This window comes from Anabrus simplex, chromosome 1 (genome assembly GCF_040414725.1).
Source record: "Anabrus simplex isolate iqAnaSimp1 chromosome 1, ASM4041472v1, whole genome shotgun sequence".
Taxonomy (NCBI): Eukaryota; Metazoa; Arthropoda; class Insecta; order Orthoptera; family Tettigoniidae; genus Anabrus; species Anabrus simplex.
This window is the reverse complement of record NC_090265.1, coordinates 113,282,756-113,307,570: the sequence shown is the minus strand read 5'-3', so window position 1 is coordinate 113,307,570 and position 24,815 is coordinate 113,282,756.

The window sequence follows — 24,815 nt, the reverse complement described above, 5'->3', positions numbered from 1 at the left end:
GGTGACTATCACTGACAGAACAGAAGCGTGACTCATCGGAGAACACGACGTTCCGCCATTCCCTCATCCAAGTCGCTCTAGCCCGGCACCATGCCAGGCGTGCACGTCTATGCTGTGGAGTCAATGGTAGTCTTCTGAGCGGACGCCGGGAGTGCAGGCCTACTTCAACCAATCGACGGGAAATTGTTCTGGTCGATATTGGAACAGCCAGGGTGTCTTGCACATGCTGAAGAATGGCGGTTGACGTGGCGTGCGGGGCTGCCACCGCTTGGCGGCGGATGCGCCGATCCTCGCGTGCTGACGTCACTCGGGCTGCGCCTGGACCCCTCGCACGTGCCACATGTCCCTGCGTCAACCATCTTCGCCACAGGCGCTGCACCGTGACACATCCCTATGGGTATCGGCTGCGATTTGACGAAGCGACCAACCTGCCCTTCTCAGCCCGATCACCATACCCCTCGTAAAGTCGTCTGTCTGCTGGAAATGCCTCCGTTGACGGCGGCCTGGCATTCTTAGCTATACACGTGTCCTGTGGCACACGACAACACGTTCTACAATGACTGTCTGCTGAGAAATCACGGTACGAAGTGGGCCATTCGCCAACGCCGTGTCCCATTTATCGTTCGCTACGTGCGCAGCACAGCGGCGCATTTCACATCATGAGCATACCTCAGTGACGTCAGTCTACCCTGCAATTGGCATAAAGTTCTGACCACTCCTTCTTGGTGTTGCATTTGCTCTGTCAGTCAGTGTATTTTAGCCGAGTTTCGTCACTCTTGTAATTTTTAAACTACACAATATATTCCAGTGAAATAAACAATAATAGACAAATGAAGGATCAATGTATCCAACGTGACCTTGAGTTGGTGTAGGTGACGTCGTCTAACGGAAATTTGAGGCAGGAATTGATGGTTCGCGTGCCAAGTAAGGCCTCTTATTGGAAGTGACGCGCTTAGAAACGAAGCGATGAGCAATTGGTAGACCCCACTTATTGAAAACGAAGAGAAACGAAGCGATAAAAATGTATCGCTTGATAACCTCAGCGTATTTATGCGAAGTAGAAAACCAAACCAAACCAAACCAAACCAAACCAATCAAACCAAACCAAACCAAACCAAACCAAACCAAACCAAACCAAACCAAACCAAACCAAACCAAACCCCATGGCGCAACAGCCCCGAAGGGCCTTGACCTACCCAGTGACCGCTGCTCAGCGCTAAGGCCTGCAGATTACGAGGTGTCGTGCCGTCAACACGACGAATTCTCTCGGCCGATATTCATGGCTTTCCAGACCGGATCCTAAGAAGAAAGAAATGAAATATGTATAAATAATGAGAGAAGGAAATTTTGTTTGTTCAATCAGAGATACACATGGTGAGTTTACAACACTCTTTAACTTCCCTTTCAGAGATAAATAAAACTGTATTCAATTATTCAGGAAGCAAAGCGAATTCTTCTCCGTTACAGGCCATGAAGGCCCAGGAAGGGGTGGAAGTTAAATGCTTCTACTACCCGTAACATCGGTACAACGTGAAGTAGAGCGAGCCTGGCCACCTATGTCCCCGGGAATTAATCACGTACTCGTTTTTTTGTAGTCTGAGTGAACACCAGGGCCATTTGCACCTCCGGAAGTGAAAATATATTTTCTTACATATTTAGACTTTCTGATGAGGAGTCGGACCCACGTCCTTCTGGATGAACCGAACATGCATTTTCCGGCTCGACCAGGCTGTCCCTATTTATGCAGGAAGAATATCATAAAACATGAATTATTTCACATGGTGGAACAATATTTTCACGAAGAGTTCACACGATTGAATGCTCCTGTATCCGCAGTAGGGAGACTAGTAGTTTGTTTGAGAGGTATGTCATAACGTTTTGCAGCTTGTTGGCTTAACGTTTAATCAAAACAATATAAACAGCGTTGATTGTCATATTTATTCGTTTCCCGATTACTCGTAAAAGCAAACAATTACAACGGAAACAAAAGTTTCACGTCCCCACAGTGGAAAATGTATTCTATCAGATATTCCACTTGCTTCCCTTACGGTCACGTTGTTTGGATGCGCAGAATTTATTACCAAATATTTAAAAATATATTGAAAGGAAAATTATATTAACATCCCCATAAGTCGTCATAACTTGAGAGAATGAGAAGCGATAGAACGTTCGCAGTTAAGTCAAACGAATCATAGCGAACCAGACTACGATCAAAATCGAGCAGTCAGCAACTTAGATTAGAAAAATCTATAAGTGAATTTGAGTGAAATAGAATTCAATATGCCGAGGTTAATGCAGCGAAAATGAGTTGGGATGTGTAAGCATATATCGATGTATTCCTAAGTAGTGCATATAATGCGATTGACTGTGAAGGTCCTAAAGTACTGCCCTGTGCAATCCCCCACGCACCCTTAATGAGCACTTTGTTTGGCTGCATTTTGCGGGAAACAAGTGAAGTCAATAGTTTACGGAAGATAGAACTTTTTTTATTGTTCGCCGTGACATGTTCATGGTGACTCGTAACTCATGCTTCGAGTTTGGAAAGACAAAAGTATTTGAATTAATATTTCATGACTATTGTTGGGTTTAGTGGCAGAGTGTCCGTCAATAATTTAAACACGAGTCTAATGATCTTTCTTTTCTTTGAACGTATATTTAGAAAAGGAAAACTATTTGTGAGGAAGATAGCTGCTAGTAGTTACAGGCAGATCGATCAGTCAATAAGACAGAACCTCTCATTTCCAACTTTCAATTAATAAGGAAACCTTGGTGTATGACCTTCCAAGCTCCTTAACACGTCTATATTGTACGATACAGAAGTTAAAATTTTTTTATTATAGAACTAAATTTTTAAACATTACTCATTCAGATTTTAATGTAACATACCTACATATACTCTCTCTCTTTCACACACATACACACACATACACACACACACACACACACACACACACACACACACACACACACACACACACACAAGTATGCATGTCGTATAACCTCAGCTACTGGTGCAGACATTTTCATGTGACGTTATTTAGGCTGCCTGCGCGTATTTTTTTTTTACGTTCCGTTTTACTCTACCAAATGGCGGAGTAAATCGCATCTCTGTGGCTGAGTTTTAACTACGTTATTGGGCAAACGCCAAATGTGTCAAAAGAGATTATTTTACATACCGGCATCGTATGACGTGTAGTAGAGAACTGACTATTTTCTGACTCTCAAAAATCCAAATTTATGTGCCCGATTATAATCCACGATCTTACGATCCGGAGGCCGATATATTACCACTGATCAACAGAAATAAGTATTATGCGTACATACACACGTACATACGATGTTTACGTCCCACTAACTGGAGACTCCTAGATGCCGGAATTTAGTCCCACAGTTGTTCTTTTACACGACAATAAATCTGCCGACACTAGGCTGACGTATTTTAACACGTTCAAATACCACCGGACAAAGCTCGGATCGAATCTGCCAAATTGGGTTCAGGAGGTTCTGCGCCTCACAAGTCCGAACTACCCAACACGGCTGGAAACTAATTTTAAATTGAGGCTAAAGAGACGGCAGAACGTTAACATTTTCTCACTAAAACGTGCCTTGCATATCCTTGTTATTTAAAGTGTTGTTTACTTGGATTTATCTAGAACATATTGGAATATTTTCGTAAAATAGAAATGTAAAACTTTAACAGGAAAGATATGTGTGAATTTATAATGGTGAAAGTTTGATGTGCTCTCGTTTGGTGTCTGATTTTCTTAAATAAGTGCAAATTAGCGTGAGACAGAAGAAATAGTGCTCTCTTGTGTATTTGGTGTTAATATGTACGTTTTCATGTGTTGTAACAATGTCGCCAGGTAGTGATCCTGTGATGTAACAGAATATTGCACCGTGAATTTTGCGGTCAATTTTGCTAGCGGATCAAGTATAATGGAAGTGTAGGGAACCTAGGTTACACTGGAATGGAATTCCAAAACAGTTGGTTCATGTTTCGTGTGCTTGCTCATCTACAGTTGGTGTATTTCAAACAACTTGGCTGCTATAACTGAACATCCACATTGTAAATTTTAATGGAAGAGAACGTTAACGAGAAAGATGAGCATTCCGAGACGCTCAAAACTCGATATACTTGTTTGGTGAATACAAGGCTCCAAGCTGAGTCTGCTACTGCTTACATTTACTTGTACCAAGCTCTTCTATTTAACCCCGAAATATATTCTTTAGAATGTCTCCCCACGAACCTACTACGCTGGCGTAGCAGGAGGAGAGGTGATACTCCCACGTGGCGCGTCCCAGGTGGCGGATAGGGGGGTCCCAACCGGCTTGCCGGCGGACTTGAGGGAAATAAAATACCTCTCGAGAACCAAACACACTACCCCTGTGGGTGGGGGACGCACATGTAGAACTCACCTGCGGTATCCCCTGCCTGTCGTAAGAGGCGACTAAAAGGGGTGACTAAGGGATGATTGAATTAGAACCATGAAACTACTTTTGATTCGTACCATTATGCGGGGAACACCATGCGTTGCTTGTACTTGCGAGCAGTACCATTAAACTAGGTACGAAATAGGTTTGTGATTCGTAGCAGTAAAGAGGCTGGCCTGGGGGTTTCTAGTACCCGTGCGTCGTACCCAAGTGAGCAACACCACGGGTCTGGGCGTAGCCTGAGTGTTGCACCGCTGTATGAGCGACACCGTCGGTCTGCGTTGCCTGTGATTGGTGCCCACCATGTGGGAACACGGGATTACCGGCGCCCGTGATTATTACACCTAGGTGAGGAGCCTCATCGGTTTGCGTTGGCTGAGAGTGGCGCCATTGTGTGAGAAACACCATAGGTCTGCGTTCCCTGTACGAAGTACAATACTTGTGAGTAGTACCATCTTGTGTGGAAAACCCTGAGTCTTCGCTACTTTTGATTAGTACCCCAACATGACAAATACCATGGTTCTACTTTACTCGCGACATGTACCATTCTGTGGGGCCTTAGACATGGATTTTGCACCCCTTTAGACATCAAGCATCATTGTGCTTTATAAGTGGTCCCTTGGTCAGTAATACTATTATTTACGATCTTTTTTTTTTTGAGTCTGATCCACTATTTTTGTTTTTTGTTGGGTTCTTGTCCATCCATTCATTCTTCATGACATTTTTTATTTTATTTTTGTCAGTGGATGAATTTGTACTTTTTGCTATTTCATTTCGTACCATTAGGGGCCGATGACCTCGATGTTAGGCCCCTTTAAACAATAAGCATCATCATCTTAGAATGTCTCCAACGGACACTTAATAATTTGTTTTTCACCTCAGGACATAATTTTACGAAGTTATCCAGCTCCCATATATGAGAGAAGATTTTTACAAGAATCTCTCATTTTGTTTACCCCGAGGATGGTTGCATTCTAGGTTTAGAAAAAAAAAAGTTGGTGAGTAGGACTAAGATACACCCTATGGCGTGAAGTTTGCTTGCCATTGTAGGGGTGCCATGCCTGCCTCTCACCCGGAGGACCCGGATCCGATTACCAAACACGCCAAGGATTTTTACCTGGATCTGAGGGATGGTTCGAGGTCCAATCAGCCTACGTGATTACACTTGAGGAGCCATCTGACGGAGGGATGGTGAGCCCCGTCTAGAACGCCAAGAATAACGGCCGAGAGAATTCGTCGTACTGACCACACAGCACCTAGTAATCTGCAGGCCTCCCGGCTGAGCATACGTCACATGGTAGGTCAAGGCCCTTCGGGGCTGTTGCGCCATGGGGTTTGGTTTGGTTTTGTTTTCTACTTCGCATAAATACGCTGAAGTTATCAAGTGATACATTTTTATCGCTTCGTTTCTCTTCGTTTTCACTAAGTAGGTTCTACCAATTTTACCAACATTCAACCGGCCGATAAGCATTTATACAAAATTACTTATACATAAGTATACTATTAGGTGTTACCAATACTACTTAACACGAACAATCTGCCCAAACAACGATAATAATCATTGCTTGGCAATGTTCGTCATTATCAAGTATGAAGTTTTGACACCGAGCTCAGTAGCTGCAGTCGTTTAAGTGCGGCCAGTATCCAGTATTCGGGAGATAGTAGGTTCGAACCCCTCTATCGGCAGCCCTGAAGATGATTTTCCGTAGTTTCCCATTTTCACACCAGGCAAATGCTGGGGCTGTACCTTAATTAAGGCCACGGCCACTTCCTTCCCACTCCTATCCCTTTCCTCTCACATTGTCGCCATAAGACCTCTCTGTGTCGGTGCGACGTAAAGCAACTAGCAAAAAAATGAAGTTTTTGAGGCACCTCATCTTGCGCAGACAAGACATCTGCGCTCAGAGATCGTACTTTTTTTCCTGCGTACCACTTCGCCTGCATTCCGGCTTAAAATGAACGATTTAATTCGCTGCGATACAATCGTTGGAGAGGATAAGTAGCTCAGACGGTAGAGCGTTGAAGTTGGTAGGTTTAATCTCGGTTTATTCCGTTGTAATTTGAAGGTAATCTAATACGTCGCCCTTGGATTGGTAGATTTACTGGCACGAAGAAGAACATCATGAAACATCATGAAACTAATCAGTGGAACAAAGTACTTTAATTCTGGACTGAGGGCTAGAATTGGGTCCATTCAGACTCTGACGAGCTGTCATATATTAACCGCCGCAGATCCGAGCATGAATGCCAAGCAATACAGTTGGGGTTCTTGTCGCCCTCACCACATGGAACGTCAGTATCTGTACATCATATAGGTGGAGAGTAGTCGTGTTAGCTTTCCGAGACCCTTAATAGATTATCTGCACCACAGGTTTCTTTGTTCCTTTTTATTTACTAAAATGGAGGGGCCAAGTTGAAAAGAGGCACATGCCACATGGCTTGTGATTTTGAGATATTTGTACCACCTCGCAGCTCGTACAGTCGTAAATTGCAGCTAGAGGCTACAACCGTGTAGCTTATGTATTTGACAGTAAATAAGCTCGACAAAATTTCTCTTTTGATCTTCGCACATCCATGGTCGAAAGGAGTACGATACGGCATATGTCGCTTACCCTTATGAGCCAACGTTTACATTGGATAACATGATTGAAATTAGCCAATCAGACTGATGTTCTGAAACTGTTCACGCAGTCTACTACATGGAGGCAGCTCCGTGCATTTCAAATGAAGAGCTTAATTTTTAATAAAATACAGCTATAGTCGTACAACTTTTGCATTCATCGTCGCAATCACGGTTACTAGACTAGACGGTAAGGGTTACGCGCAGGCCCGCTTTGGCTGGTGACGTCATCTGGCCCCCATCGCCGGGCTTGAAGTGATCGCGACCAATTGTAATTGTGCGCTTCTGTTAATGATTTGCTTGTTTTTATTTAAACACTTCCTTAATATTTTTCAATTTTGTCAATTATAATTGCCAGTTGTTTTATGTAGATGAAATGAAATGTCGTATGGCTTTTAGTGCCGGGATATCCAAGGACGGGTTCGGCTCGCCAGGTGCAGGTCTTTCTATTTGACTCCCGTAGGAGACCTGCGCGTCATGATGGGGATGAAATGATGATGAAGACAACACATACACACCCCGTGCCGTTGGAATTAACCAATTAAGGTTAAAATCCCCGACCCGGCCGGGACTCTTACCCGGGACCCTCTGAACGGAAGGCCAGTACGCTGATCGTTCAGCCAACGAGTCGGACATATGCAGATAATTATGTTGTAACTTATTTCAGTATTTTTCAGAACAGTACAAGTAATATAATAACACTGTGCTTAACGCGAACTATTCCAGTAGCTTTCTCAGTACTGAATACTTTCGCCTTGCAAATAAGGTATATACGGTTCGGTTTACATATTTTATATCCATCCAGTGATTTTAGAACGATTCTATACGTAGTTTAACTTCTATAACTAGTTACTAAAATTGATGAAACATGACCAGTCGCACGGGATGATTTTTACCGTTATTTTGGCAGATTGATCGTATTAAGTAGTATTGTAAACACCTAATAGTATATTTATGTATAAGTATTTATATGTAAATGTGTATTGTCCGGTGGAATGTTGGTAAAAAGCCCCTCAAGAAACGCCAACCTCTTCCACGATATCAGGGCTCATTCTTTTTTGGGGGAAAGAAGCTTCCACGGGCTCTGGTCATATAGACCTGTAGTACGGAGAAAACCCTCACAGTCAGAAAAAGAGATCAATATTTTAAAACACCAAATAAATACTCCTAATTATTTTGATGGTAATAAAACTGTATACATATTTACATTATATGCAATACAAAATATTTATATCTAGACATTAAGTTAGTTGTTTCACACAACTTTAAATTCAGTCTATTCAACAATATTTTTAATTTTTTCACACTTTCCTTTAATAGAAGGAAATTTGATTGATCCACCTTTTTTCAATATCAATCAAATTTCGTTCTATTGTATACTATCTCCTTTCAATACGGACCAGATATGAAGTTTTTAATGTTGAACTTTTCGTTTGTTCATTAGGAGTTCGTTTACACCTCTTGTAAGAATCCATGTGCCTAAGTTTATGTTTTTCATCATTATGAACATTTTGGTTCTAATAAAACACAAAACCCTTAAGTATTTTTTTCTGTAACAACCTAAAAGAACTCCTGGATATTTCTTAATGTAGTTTCTATGGAAGGCACTAAATTCATTTTCCGTTTCAATAATGGAGCAAATGCTCTCTTCCGTGGGTTTCATTAAGTACCCTCTCGAAATGGTTTCTAGCCAATTTCTATCTGAAGGAGAAATGTTCACGGTTTGGATTCCATACATACTGGTTTTCTGGGGGTACTCTTTCTTCACGCTATAAGCTACATAGCCAGCAATTATTTCTATTTGTATTATCTCCATCTTGAAAATGTTCCAGAAGTCAATTGACAGCTGAAGTGAAATAATCATCATCATCACAATTTTTGTCAAGAGCTTCTCTAGCTTTGTTGGACACTAATCTTCGTCATTATCAAGTATGAAGTTTTGCGCTCAGAGATTGGACATTTTTTTGCATCTGAACAGTTTTTGCTGTTTACCAATTCACTTGCATTCCCGCTTATAATCAAAGATTTAATTCGCTGCGATACAATCGTTGGAGAGGATGATCATAAAAGCGACCAAGTCCTCGTATCTGGGAAAAGTAGCTCTTAATTGTGTCCTGGTTACACTTTGTCGCCATTACGTAAGTCTAAGCCTTCTGATCTTAAATCGTTAAATCCACCGCAAACGCTATTTGAACATTGGAAAACCTTCTTGGAAACGAAGGAGTTCGTTTTTTTTTCAATTATTCTCAGTGTGAAAATTAATTCGACTAATTTGCCACGAGCATGATTTTTGTACAATTCCCATAGGCACTTTCTAAGCTGTTTGTATCCTACACGGGGACACGGGTCTTTCCGTGTCTACTGTACTGCTAAGACCCTTCTCTGCTAGATGCCAGTATTGCTATAATTATAAGAAATTAACTCATTAATGACGAGCATAGTAGCCAGTCGACAACACAGTAAGGGTAAATTATTTTGAAATTGCAGTATTTATTTAATGCATGCTGTATTTATGGCTCGACTCATACGAAAAATTTAGGGGGAAGTTGGTTGTCCTGAGAATGATTTTTCGTGGTTTCCCGTTCTCCTGCAATAAGGCTAATACCGGGACAGTTCCATGTATGGGCCACGGCCGCCAACCCTCTCATCTCCTCCGCACATCTCCCTCACCGTAACAAACCTCCCGGCCTGAGAGATGGCGTCACCGTTTAATAGGCCCCTCTCTCTTTTCAGAGGAGGAGAGGAGAAATTAAAATTTTTTAGTAGGGACTCAAACTTGAAATTCGCACTCCCTGGACGGGTACATTAACCAGTTCCACTAGGGCGACCAAAGCACAAGAGACACACCTAACTCTTTGATGCTCTACTTGATAACGTTCTCAGTTTACAAAGTACAGATACCGATTGTGGCAGTGGATGCCGCCAACGGGGCGTGGTGATTGCCCGAGTAGCGATCACGTGACATCTGCTCGCCATTCTGGACTGAATTTGTGAATTAAGTTCATTGTGTGATTTGAATACCTGTGTAGCGACGGAACTATTCGATAATGAATTACAGGCGATAATACGCAACATGCAACACTGACGAACTAAACAGGTTGTCTACTTACCCCTACATTCACATTGAAGTACAGCAAAAGGTTAACACACAAGCAGAAATAGCTCAAGTAAAATGGAACAAAGACTCCCAAGTTGCACACCTAGTACAAAATCACAAACCACTTGCATCAAGAAAATAATCCCCTAGTGGCATACGATATTGGACTCACAAGGTCGTCTGTTCCACCCCCCACAAACCACACAAGGGCGTTGCATGTAGACTTTTATTGAAATACGTGGTTGATGAAATCGGTGTGCTTGATTGTATTGCTTACGGATGGGAAAAACGAAAAATATGTATACATGGCCATCGAAAGTGAGATATGTACGGGGAAGAAGAGGTCGTTTAGTAAAAATCACCGGGCGTGTTGGCCGTACTGTTAGGGCCGCGCTGGTGTGAACTTGTATCCGGGAAGTAGTGGGTTCGAACCTCACTGTCGGCAGCCCAGAGATGTTTTCCGTGGTTCCCATTTTCACACCAGGTAAATGCTGGGGTATATCTTAAATAAGGCCACAGCAACTTCCTTCCCACTACTATCCCTTTCCTGTGCCATCGTCGCCATATTCAGTGGGACGTTAAACTACTCTCACCATTTCCCTTGTACAGGGCTGCCGACAGTGGGGTTCGAACCCAATATCTCCCGAATAATGGATACTGGCCGCATTTAAGCGACTGCAGCTATCCATCTCGGTGGTGAGAAATAAAAATCAAATAATTACAGTCTTTGTAGAAAATAGAACTCGTATAATTCGAGTAAGTAAAGCATTAACTAATGCTGTAACGATTAAGAGGAAGTCTCTGAATGCAAAATTATTGAGCCTTTGTTTTTATTATGCATATTACTAGTATTAATATATGAGTAAATAAATGGAATTACAGATAAGACATTTTGCAGACTATGGTGCAGAATAATAAATAAGTTACAGGATTCTGAGCGACTGCAAAGTGACCACGAAAATGTTGTGAGGTGAGCAGCATACCATGATACGATGGCAAACGGAATGAAAATTTAGGCTGTCAGTTTCACCCAGAGGAAAGGTACTCTCAGTTTTAGTTGCTGTTTTGATGGGGCGAATAGACCCTATGGAGATCACTGTAAGTACTTAGTTATAAGGAAAGATCTTCTTTGGGGTAGTCACATTAACGAGGTTATAAATAAAGATTATGAAACTCTTAATATGATTATGAGAGTATTTATGGGTTGTAGTAATGATGTAAAGGACAGAGCGTAAAATATTATGGTAGGACGCCAGTTAGCGTATGGTTTCAGTGTGTGTGCCCCATACCGGGTTAACTTCATGCGAGAACTGGAACATATCGGAAGGAAGGCAGCATGATTTCAGACAAAACAGTAGCGTTACGAAAATGTTACAAACTTTGCGCTGGGAAGACTTGTGAGTAAGGAGACGAGCTCCTCGACTAAGCGGGCTATTCTGAGCTGTAAGTAGAAAATGACGTAGAGTGACGAATAACGTTGAGTGGAGCTGTTATAGGTAGGAAACGTCATAATATAATGTTGGAGTATAGGAGGACAAATTTGAGCATACATTCAATTTTAGAACGAGGAATTTGGGAGATTTCACAGTTCATTGGAATAATTTAAGAGAATACCAAGTAAGCAAATATTAGTGAACATGTCCCTTGGGCGACTGTCCAAAATGGGGAACATTGATTGATTGATTGATTGATTGATTGATTGATTGATTGATTGATTGATTGATTGATTGATTGATTGATTGATTGATTGATTGATTGATTCCACAAAAATTAATTTTAATTTATTTCTGAAATAGTGACACTAAGTTCTTTTGATGCTCAAATACTAAAACGCTAGCGTTCAGGTTTGAATATTTTGGAATATTTTAAGCAGTTCATCACGAAATAACCTACGATACCGATTGTCATGTTCTGTAGAGACAGCGCCTCTTCAAGTATCGTTAATATATTTATTCTATGTAGAAAAATAAAGATGCTAAATACAAGATAAATATCGTATATAACTACTCTTTTGATTCTATTTCACATACACAAGCATTTTGCAGAACGTTTATGTTATATTCTTGTTTTCATAATGAATTTAGTAAACCCACGTTGATATTTCTCATCGCTCGCTTGTGGGAGCGGAGGTAGCCTTCAGCCCAGCATGGCGGCTACCCCGGACTTGTTCGTACTTCGTAATATAGTTTTAGAACTTAAATGTCGTTAGAGACATCTGCTGGCCCACGACTGGATTATTGCGCAACATCCTGACGTGTTCTCTGTCGGCCAACGCTAGAAACTAACTACAGTACATAAAACTGTCAAGTGGTTTCTCAGTAATCCACGCACTTCCAAGCAGAGGTCTCTAATGACAGATAATTTAAACGTGAAGGAGCTGAATGTCTAGATAAACTGTGGGATTAGGTTTATTGCTTGGCTGGTGATCAAGCATTTAGTGTTTAATTCATATAATTTGATAATAATATCTTCCAACATATTACCCATTTACTTATAAATGACAGTTTATTTATTTTTAAAATGTATTTAGCTGATGGGTTTTACTGTCGGGAGTGATGGACGAGGTGCAGGTCCATTTATTTGACGCACATTGTAACTTTGTGTTGATAATAATAAACAAAATCATGAGTAAAAATATATAAATAAAATTACTCAAAAAATGAATAAAATTAATAAGCATAATTAACCGAAATGTCCTTAGTATGGGTGCCAGAGTTCACCAGAATGGATCCCTCGAATTTAGATAAGAGCATGATAAACTTTATATCCCAGGGCGTGTACATAATGCTGCGTACTGGTACATCTGCTGCAGGCCTTACCTAACCTCCTGAAAACGACTAATTAGGTAGGAACTGCACCTAGGTTCATCAATAACACTGATTCTAAAATAGCTAACTATATTCTGAACAAATTCCGTGCATGAGCACCTCATCAACATACAACATTATACATATAATACACACATAAAATATTGCAGGAAGACTCCATATTTACAACAACAACAATAATAAAAATCGTGGGAAAACGAAAGCGAGAACTAAGCTACCATTTGTAGATGGTCCGATGAACAATGTACATGTATGAAGATAAATACCCTTCACTGTCTCTATATCAATTCGACTTACCGATTCTCATAATCGGCAGTTATCACATCACACAGATACTGTACCTTGTACTACTGTGTTCACATATTTTAACACTTGTTGTAAAGATATATACACACGTCTGTCGATCCTCAACATAAATTTACGGAAAGTCTGAGATAGCTTTCACAAACATATAATGCTAGGCCGCCACAAGTGCTACAATACTTAATGCGCAAGCACTCTCCACAATCAGCCACTTTCCACGAACATAACAAGACTACGCTCCACGAACGTTTGAAGTCCAGTCCATTGCAGCCGTGTCACTCCAATACCGTGTATCAGCACTACTTCCTTCTCGTACAGTGCGTCAGTTGTAGTTCTCTTATACAGTGTCACTGGTTGTAGTTATCTTCCTTCTCGTTCCTTTACAATCACCCTGACAATGTCACCGGTTGCCACCGTATGATCAACCTTTATAGACATCAACATCCCCCTCCTCTCAGATGATACGTCTGGATTGGTGCTTGCCCGCCAATCATGAGTGATCTCTACTGGTCAATACCATGCCCTGAACTCATACTAGGTTCCAAGGCAATAACAATCACTCGGGTTTATTAAATGACTCACCAAACTTCCCTAGTACAACAACATCAACAAACACATCTCATCAGACACTGGGATATTTACATGACTCATGGAATATCCCGACACAAGTACATCACAACAAACACTGGGGTAGCCACATGACTCAACAAAATTACCAGAGTTATTAAAGCAATGTTTTCCCACTCGTGCAAAACAAATTAGTCATACCTACATATGTGGATATCTTCCAGCTTACCAATATAAATGGCAAAATATACAAATGAAATACTGATAATAATAATGATAATAATAATAAATCGAATACTGACAATAATATCTCTAACTTCTACATATAATTCGGGGGTGTGATATATTGTACCATTATATCTGACCGCAAGCATGGATATTTAACGCAGTAAAAATTTTGCAGTAGGACGCCGCTTGTGAGGGCGTGATGCTATACAGAGCGCGGGAATCGAGAAGGTGATTTCCCGAGGCAAGGCGTGGTCATGTGTGACGAAGAAAGAATATGTGAGGAAGAGAGAAAGAGAGATGGGATTTTGTCTGGGGGAGAGACCTGCCATCTTAACAGAGATTTTTAGCGGGAGCAGACAGGCCCACCACATTACGGAAATTGAGTCGTAATTCCCGTAATTGAAGGCTTTTCAGGTAAATAAAAGGATGGAAATGATTGCTAGAATTGTACGAAGCTGTAGATACCTCTAGGTTTATTAACATATGATTAGATCAATAAATATGTACCAAGCAGAACCACCGTGGGAAGCTCTGTAGTGGCCACATTCCAGACTCAAGTTGTTTCTCGGGGCTTTCCCTGGCGTCCTTTGGTGTGTTGTCTCATATAAAAGCTGAGTGATATGGGGGGAGATCATCCAGTTAACTATCATATTGCTGCCGGCCCGCGTCGCACGTCTGCTTAGATTGCGCCAGAAACCCTTTGTTCAGAACAAAGACAGTGTGTAATTATTACAGTGTGATAACTTTGATCCAGTGGATAGGAGACTTACGGAGTTACAGGTGGTGGATTTGTAAGTGGCGCTATATTCAGATACCTATCATTGAGATCGCGTGTGCTTAATGCTATCAGTAACAATAGAAAGCCGTACTTGCAGACTCGAATAAATAGCGGTAGGGGCGAAGCTCCCGAGGTGCCGAGGAAGTGTGGACAATAGGCTAAGGAGGTCTATGTTTATCCTCTGATAGACTGTTGAATCCAAGTTAAGCGGGCATAAAGACAAAGTAACCGAGTGGATAGTCCCTAGAGCAGAAAATAGTTTGTGGCACAGTACACAAGTTAGCGAGTAGTGCAGTGATACGAGAAGGGAGGACGAGGAGTGTGTATTACAAAGTGTTAGCGATGTGTGCTAGCTCAACCTAAGTAAATGTCCAGAATGTGGCGTAGTGTTTAAAGTGAATATTTCATTGTAGTAAGAAGTCGAGATATTCCGAGGGGAGTGAGCGGCAAGAACTTCAGAACGTGGCTTCGTAGACGCCACCTTGAACGAGGCATCCCTCAAGAAGAAGACAGCACCATGAACCAGCGGGGCAGGAAGACCGGACTCCAAGAATCGAACCTGGCTGAGACCTCTATCGTGATGGGCTAAATCATGCTAGCCTACCCGGAGGGAGAGAGGAGGAGATCGATCAAAATGAGATAAGTGGACCAAGAATTACTAGACATATGGTAGGGTTAAGGTGTCACGCAGAGATAGTAGAATTAAACGTGTAAATATTAATATAGGATTTGATTGTGGCCCATCAGGCTGCATATTAAGATTGTTTTGTTATATCTAAGGGTAAGAGTAGTTAGATTTGTTTTTTTCATCTTTATGTAAAGCAGACAATGAGGTAATATTTGTTATCGCGGCAAGAGGTAGTGTGCCTAGTGATACGTATTTGTTTGAGTACGATAGACCGGATATTTTCCTTTGGGTCGGTCGTTAAATACATTTTACTTGTAGGATTAGGACCACTATGTGTAATTCCCATTATATTCCAAGGGAAGGGCAGACATATCTGCGTGATGTTAGGGGTGCATGCTAATCGTATTTCGATTATAGGCATGGCTCTATTTATGCTACTAAGATGAACGTGATCTGTAACGCTGGTGGAGACATTAGCATTATTGGTCTCTGTGCGACTCTGCCAGACAGGGCTTGAACCACAGACCTTAGGTGACTGTGACCTCGTCGTAAATTTGACGATATTTGATTGATCGGGGTGTAGTACGATCGTAGACTTTGTTGTTATAATTGGGGGCCGTGCTTGTTTGTCAGTGAAATCGGATACATAGTGTAAGATGTATTTCCTCACTTATTTTTGTGGCTATTTTGCTTTGTCAAGCGTAGATAAATAAAAGCCTCTTTGTGAAGTTAGGTCTGGGAGCTCGAGAACCATTGATACTGGATCACAGCCGGTCGGTGTGTTTACAAATGTTTTGCTTAGGGCGAGTCCCTCATGGCTAGACGAAGCAGGTCAATGCTCGGCCCACACTCTGGGGGTAGCACAGCCATCTTAGTGTAGCCCGCGGGAAGGTCATCTTTCCTTTGAAACAGAGGTGTTTTCTGGGGACACTGTTACCTCATTCATTCGAACGTTTATCTCCTTTCCTTTATTTTGTTGTTGTTTCTGCATTTCTTATGGTTGCATATTTACCCTCAAGTTATCCTGCACGATATAATTATTGTAAGTGTCCATCTGTTGACACAAAGGTATGCTTGGTGGACGTGGGTTCACGTCCCTGTAAATATGTAATTGAGGGCGCTAGAGTAGGTTATCTGAGTTTATTTTTATTTACTTATTGTGCTGCTAATTTTTGTGTATATAAATATCCCGGTGTGGAAGGAAACTTTCATAATAGCGGTAATCTCTGCGGGTATACTTAATTCTACCATTATATCATTTTATGTCGCAAACAGGGATGCAGTTTCCATGTGGGAGAACACATCCGGTTTTCTTTTTTTTTTTGGTTCACAGATCGACAAACCTCAGCATAACGTTATCATCCAGATTGTGTTCTTCTTGTTTTCCTTTTAATTTGTAGATGTGAGCCTTTGGCGCACTTATTTTGGCACTACAGGTGCAATCCTTGTAATTAACTTGTGTTGTGAATACAAACTTATGCTCAAAATTCTGATCACAGCGAAAGTGTTCCTCATTTCGTAGTTTAATGTAGTATATGAGTTCCCCATGATCCTCTCGTCATAAGAACCCAAATTATTGACCATTTCTGCCGACTGCAGCTGAGCTGGAGCCCGTATGCATGAACAGAAGAGCAGGTAGGTATCATCCTGCAGTATTAATGTGCCCTGTAGGGTATATAAGTGTGGCGCCCGTACTTAGGGGCCAGTATTGAGGATTATTGGGCACATAAGAGTGTCGCCCAATAGCGCGTGGTGAGAGTGTCCGTGGGGAGGAGAATAATATCCACCATAATGTAGTAATTTGCCTTTAATTGGGTATGACGAGAGTATAGATGCAGACGCTATGAATATCCAAGATAGGATACAAAGACGTGTCTGAATGAAGGTGGATTATTTGTTAGGAGTTTTCTTTGATAAATGAGGAACTGAAACAGAGAAGCCAGTAGTTTGGCATTGAATCTGTTCAAATTTTAGTGCGTTATTTTTAACAGTGAATATTGTACATGTCTTGGTGTCGATATTCTGTCTTATATATCGTAATCATGTGAGGATGATTTCTTTCAGGACTGTTTTCTGGTAATTAACCATTGCTATGCAACACACTGTTATTTAGATTTTAAACTATAGTGTGTTATGTCATTTTTTTTCCAAATTTCTGACATTTGTGGTTCATATATGATCAGACAGAGCATAAGTGGATAGGTAGAAATTTAACGAAATCTAGGGTGATGACGGTGTGCGGGTAAGACCTCTAAGTCTCTCTTGACGGGTTGGCGTATTCTCATTGTAATAAAATGTCGCTGACATTTGAAAGTTTTCGGGAGTTATTGATGGAGGAGTTAGGACAAGTCAAAGCGCAGATCGCTGAAGTTAGGGAAGAGCAGAAGGTGGAGTTAACAACTCAGATAGCTGCGATAAAATCACAGGTTAATGATGTAAGTGAAAAACAGATGAGTAAAATTGAGGAGCAGAAAGTCGAGTTAGAGACTCAGGTAGCTGCGATAAAATCACAGGTTATTGACGTAAGTGAAAAACAGATAAATAAAACTGAGGAGCAGTTAATAGGACTAGAGGCCCGTACGAAAGAACAATTAACGGCTTTAGAAGAACACACTAATGCTAAATTAGATCGGTTGATGGCGGACAATCAGCAGACGCAGACACGGCTCGGGGAATTAGATGAGAAAATAGAAAAGGTGCGCATTTGTTGCCTGGAGAACACAGAGCAATTGAGGAGGCAGGTGTCAAACATGGAGAAGGAAACAGGAGAACAAATTACCACGTTGAAAGAAGTAGTAGGGACGCTAGAGGAAAGGACGCTTAATAAGGAAGTTATGGTAGAGAAGAGGTTGAAAGCATACGCTGTGGACATAGATGAAATAAAGAGGGAGATAGATGAAACTAGTTCTGGTCTGGTATTGTTGGAAAGGAAGATGGATTCTAAGATAGGAGCAATAAATGAGAAGGCAGCTGACAGGATGGAACGAATTGAAGAAAAGACGAAGGCAAAAATGATTAGTCTTGAAGCTCAAGTAGAACAAACCGAGACGAAAATGAATGCCCGGATGTCAGGTTTAGAACTTCAAGTAGGGTAAATGAAGCAGCAACTAGAACAGAAAAATTCTTATGAGTATCAGGGAGGAAAAAGAGAAGAAGTGCTGATGTCATCAAATGAAATAAAGGTGCCGGTAGAAATTAAGGTAGAGGGCAATCCCTTAAGTGAGCCAGCGGCGGTTAACGAGTCTTTAAACGTACAGAAGCCAATGATACGGAGCTCAATGCCGGAGAATGGTAATATCATTCCCGTGTATAATATAGTGAGATCAAATGAGGACAAACCTAAGAAGTTCTTAGCTAATGGCGAATGCACGCCCCGTTCATTTCTCAGGGAGATTGAAGAGTATATGGAAGATTGTCGGATACCTAAGGAGAAAAGACTTAGAACAGTAGAGAGGTTTTTAGGGGGGACTGTGTCTCAGTGGATGACTGCTTTCAAGAACACCTTCCAGCCTTATGAGGACTTTAAGGAAGCCTTTCTCAGGAGATATTGGAGCCTCTCGGTCCAACAGAATTTAAGACTGGAGCTATATGCTAGACGATATGCTAGCACGCTGCCCACGCGCTTTAATGATTTTTTCATTTCACAGCTAATTAAAATGCGGGAACTAGACCACCCACCTCCAGAGAAAGAAGTTATTACGACCACCATGAAACAGCTACCGGTCGAGGTGCAAAGAATTTTGATCGCCGCCAACGTCAATACGGCTAGTGAGGTTGAAACGATTTTAAGGCAATTGGACCAAACTTCGGTACAGAATCAGCCTCGTATTCGGCATACTGAAGCGATAAATACGCTGGAGGTGATGCCAGAAGAACACCCGCAAGGAAGAAATAACCGGCAAGAAATTCAGGACTCGGGTACCCAGACATCAAGATGGATGAGAGAGGAAGGACAAAACCGGCAACAAAGGGGATCGAATGGAGGACCCTGGTATAGGAATAATCAGCAAAGGTATAGAAATTACAAAGAAAGGAGAGAGGTTTCGCCGGCAGGTCATAACCCTGGACCGCCAGGTAGACAATATCGCCCACGGTACGAGGGGAGGAACTTGGCAAGAAAACATTACTCCAACTGGAACCAGAATCGAAGGCGGGACTACCAACAGCACAGAAATGATTACAGACCTTGTGAGTCGGAACATGAGAGAGAACATAGGCAGTATGTGAACAAGTTAGAGCAAGAACGTAACAATTCAGAGAATTGGAAGAATGCCATCCAGCAGGCGAATCCGATACAGTGTGGTGCACAGAGTCTGGAACTGCAGCAACACATTAACGAAAACCGAGGGTGTAACTTGAACCCTCACGCGCCTGAATATAGCCGGGGGAGTGCGGGAGCTAAAAAAAAACTACAAGGTCCACAAATGGAGATAGCCTAAACCCTGAAGGGGAGGGCAGTGAAGAGGGATGGATGACGGTGACAGTAGACAGTTGGGTAATAAGGCCTGAGGACTTATTAGACGACCATATTAAAATTGATGTCAAGACGGTTAAAGAATTACCAATAATATATGCACGTATACATGGTTTAAAGACACGTATCCTGGTAGACACAGGCGCGTCAATCAGCGTTAATTCTCAAGCGTTGCTGTCAGAAATAAAGACTAAAGCACGAGTTCCTTCCATTCCTATTGCTAAACTGAAAGTCAGAGGGATCGTACCAGATAAGACAACTGTATGCAAGGAACAAGTCTTAGTGGACATTGAAATAGGCAGGTCAGTCATATCTCACCCGTGCGTAGTGCTCACGAAAATGGAGTACAACCTGATCTTAGGAGCAGATTTTCTTCGTGAACATCAGGCCAATATTGACATGGGTAACAATGTTATTAGATTACACTTAAGTCCGATACCCGAAGAAGTTAAGGTGAATCAGAATGAGGATTACCACCAGGAGGAAAGGATCTGGCTAACTGCAGCAGAAGACGGGAACATGTGTGAATATGAGGACAGGCCAGCGTTTGAATTCGAGTATTATAAAGGGATTTTTCAGAAATGTGAGATTATGGTAGCCAACTTAGAGGATGAAGCAGAGAGAGAAAATTTCGAGGCGATAAAGCCACAGAAAATCGCGGAAGCTAAAATTGGGGAGGAAGACAAGAAGAGATTACAAGATATCTTGGAGCGGCATGCGACAGTTTTTGGTTCGAAGCCAGGAAGAATCCCTAACTTTCAATACCGTCTGAACGTAACAAATTGGGAACCATATAAGCAGAAACCATATCCCATACCGGAAAAATTCTTTTCCAAGTCAAAAGTATAATAGAGGACATGGAGAGAAACGGCATAATATCAAAGGCGGCCACGCCGTTCCTGAACCCCATCTGTACGGTTCCTAAGGCCAACGGTTCGATCCGTTTGTGTTTGGATGCTCGTGGTTTGAATAGCCGGTTAGTGCCCGAATATGAGTGTGCCCCGGCTATAAAGGACTTATTGACAAAATTCGGTGATATGGAGTACTTTAGTACGTTCGATTTGACCTCTTCGTTTTTCCATATCGTCTTAGACCCTGCAACAAGCATGCTGACCGGCTTCATGTTCGATAACCAGACGTATCGCTTTAATCGGCTTCCATTCGGTGTGAAAACATCAAATTCCGCTCTTATCCGTGCTCTGGAAGCGAACCTAAGCCCGGAAGTAAAGGCGTTTACTCTCAAATATGTGGACGATTTAATAATAGGTTCAAAGACCCTGGATGAACACTTAAAGAAGGTAGACATGTTACTGGAAGACCTCAATAAGAGCAACATTAAGATAAACTTCGAGAAGTCTCATTTCTGTCAGAGAAGCGTTTTATTCTTGGGCCATGTAGTGGATGGAACAGGTGTAAGGCCTAACCCTACGAAGATAGCCGCGATACAGCATTTTCCCACACCTAGTCGTGTGAAGCATATTAGACAGTTCCTGGGTTTATGTCTCTTTTTCGCGAATCATTGTCCAGGTTATACGGAAACGGTCGCTCCACTACAAGACCTATTGAAAGTAAATAATCGTTGGAAGTGGGATAAGAGACATGAACAGGCATTTCAGAATACTAAACGACTGTTGGCAAATTCTGTGAAGTTAGGATATCCCGATTACACCCGCAAATTCGTAATACAGACAGATGCATCAGAAGTGGGAATAGGTGCTGTAGTATATCAAGAAACCCCAGAGAAAGAAAACCCAGTAACGTATCTCTCCTTCATGAGCCGAAAATTACGGTCTCATGAAATGAAGTACACCACGACAGAGTTGGATATGTTGTCAATAGTCACTGCTCTGAATTATTGGAGGAAATATGTTTATGGTTTTCCTGTCACAATCCGAACAGACCATAAGCCTCTCACTTTTGTATTAAAGACAAATCTAGCGAGTGGGCGTGTTACTAGATGGGCGCTATAAGTCCAGCAATTTGACTTAACGTTTGAGCACTGCTTGGGGAAAATGAATGTACTGGCAGATGCGTTGAGCCGTAATCCGAATCCGGAAGAAGTTTCAATAAACTTGACAACACTGGGACAGGAAGATCAGGAAGTCTTAGACCAGCTGCGAAACATAGGGCATGAGCAATTAGAAGACCCTGTCACTAGTCTCATGGTGAAGTATTTTAAGAGAGAATTACAACAAGGAACCCCAGAATACATTGAGGCAGAGAAAAAGGCGGCATCCTACCATTTCCTTAATGGCATGTTACACAAATTTGTGGACGAAGAACACACCCGGTTACGGATAGTGGTACCTTCTAATTTACAGACGGGATTGATTTGGCTTACACATCATGCCATAGGACATGCCGGTATTGATAAGGTTACTGCGACGCTACAAGAAACTTTCGTTTGGCCTAAGTTGAGAACTACAGTTCAGCAGTTACTTAAGACCTGCGATATATGCCAGCGGGTGAAACCAAACCCCTAACTATTGAAGCAAAAACCGAAACCGTTACTCCCTACGGAGCCAAGAAAACTTTTCGCAATAGATTGGTATGGGCCAATTCCAGAGCGAGTAGAGGCTTGAAATACATATTAGTATGCATGGATGTTTTCAGTAAATATGTAACACTGTGTCCAGTACGGAAGGCAAATACCCGGACGGCGCTAAATCAGTTGAAAAACAAGATAATTCTTTCCATGGGGAAACCTGAGAATTTATTATCGGACCACGGTGCGCAGTTTACGTCTGAGGCCTTTAAAAGGGAACTGGAACGCCTGGGAATCAAACACGTGCTATCCAGTATACGGCATCCTGAAGCAAACCCGAGTGAAAGAATAATGCGAGAGATCGCTAAGTACTGTCATATCTACTGTCCGCGAGAACATTATAAGTGGTTAAGTGTAATAACTATTATCACCGAGTCCATCAATTCGACACGACATGAATCCACGGCACAAATTCCTTCAGTTTTACATCACAACATCTACCCCTGTCGGCCGTGGCAAGGTGTTATTCCGTGCCCACCGACACAAGAATGTCACAAGAGATATGTGTGAGGAGGGCGGCCGAACAGCTGAGGGCGCAGGCGGAACGTAGAATGAGGCGGACCAGAAAGAGGCGTTTTCACCGCCCATTACGAGTGAATGAATAAGTGCTCATTCGTCGCCCTGCTCCCAGTCAACCGTCAGCTAGATTTTATCACAAGTTTGCCGAACTATATGTGGGACCTTATCGTATAGTTCAGTGTTACGATAATAATGCATACAGGGTACGAAGCTTGGACGGTAGGACTGAGAAGGTATTCAATGCAGCCAATCTTAAAATTTATATTCCCAGAGAACAAATGCCAATCGAGGACAACATCGAGAATGAAGAGATGGAGGGAGAAGAGGACGATGAAGTAGAAGATGAAGAAGGAGAAGAAGACGTGGTAGGCGCAGACGAAGTACCGGAGACGCACGACGATGAAAATGAAACCCTTGACCACAATCCGAATGAAGTATCCCTAAATGTAGGAAAGCTAGAAGAAGTTTCGCCGCAGAGCAGCGCAATAATAGGAAGGGCTGCTGGGGAGTGCAATGAATGTTCGGGGAATCATAGAAAATTCTTGGCTTTGTTGGATGCCTACTACGGAATGAGGAAGGAGCGTGAGGAACTACTGGAGCAAGTTCCGGAAGAACTACAGGTTGGCTCGGAGTGAAAGAAAGGCCACGCGAGCGTTAAATATCAGCGCAAAGAAAAATACAAAAAAATAAGATTTTTTTCATATTTTCCTTTGGTGTGTAGGGAGGCAAATGTACCATTGTATCTGACCGCAAGCATGGATATTTAACGCAGTAAAAATTTTGCAGTAGGACGCCGTTTGTGAGGGCGTGATGCTATACAGAGCGCGGGAATCGAGAAGGTGATTTCCCGAGGCAAGGCGTGGTCATGTGTGACGAAGAAAGAATATGTGAGGAAGAGAGAAAGAGAGATGGGATTTTGTCTGGGGGAGAGACCTGCCATCTTAACAGAGATTTTTAGCGGGAGCAGACAGGCCCACCACATTACGGAAATTGAGTCGTAATTCCCGTAATTGAAGGCTTTTCAGGTAAATAAAAGGATGGAAATGATTGCTAGAATTGTACGAAGCTGTAGATACCTCTAGGTTTATTAACATATGATTAGATCAATAAATATGTACCAAGCAGAACCACCGTGGGAAGCTCTGTAGTGGCCACATTCCAGACTCAAGTTGTTTCTCGGGGCTTTCCCTGGCGTCCTTTGGTGTGTTGTCTCATATAAAAGCTGAGTGATATGGGGGGAGATCATCCAGTTAACTATCATATTGCTGCCGGCCCGCGTCGCACGTCTGCTTAGATTGCGCCAGAAACCCTTTGTTCAGAACAAAGACAGTGTGTAATTATTACAGTGTGATAACTTTGATCCAGTGGATAGGAGACTTACGGAGTTACAGGTGGTGGATTTGTAAGTGGCGCTATATTCAGATACCTATCAATGAGATCGCGTGTGCTTAATGCTATCAGTAACAATAGAAAGCCGTACTTGCAGACTCGAATAAATAGCGGTAGGGGCGAAGCTCCCGAGGTGCCGAGGAAGTGTGGACAATAGGCTAAGGAGGTCTATGTTTATCCTCTGATAGACTGTTGAATCCAAGTTAAGCGGGCATAAAGACAAAGTAACCGAGTGGATAGTCCCTAGAGCAGAAAATAGTTTGTGGCACAGTACACAAGTTAGCGAGTAGTGCAGTGATACGAGAAGGGAGGACGAGGAGTGTGTATTACAAAGTGTTAGCGATGTGTGCTAGCTCAACCTAAGTAAATGTCCAGAATGTGGCGTAGTGTTTAAAGTGAATATTTCAT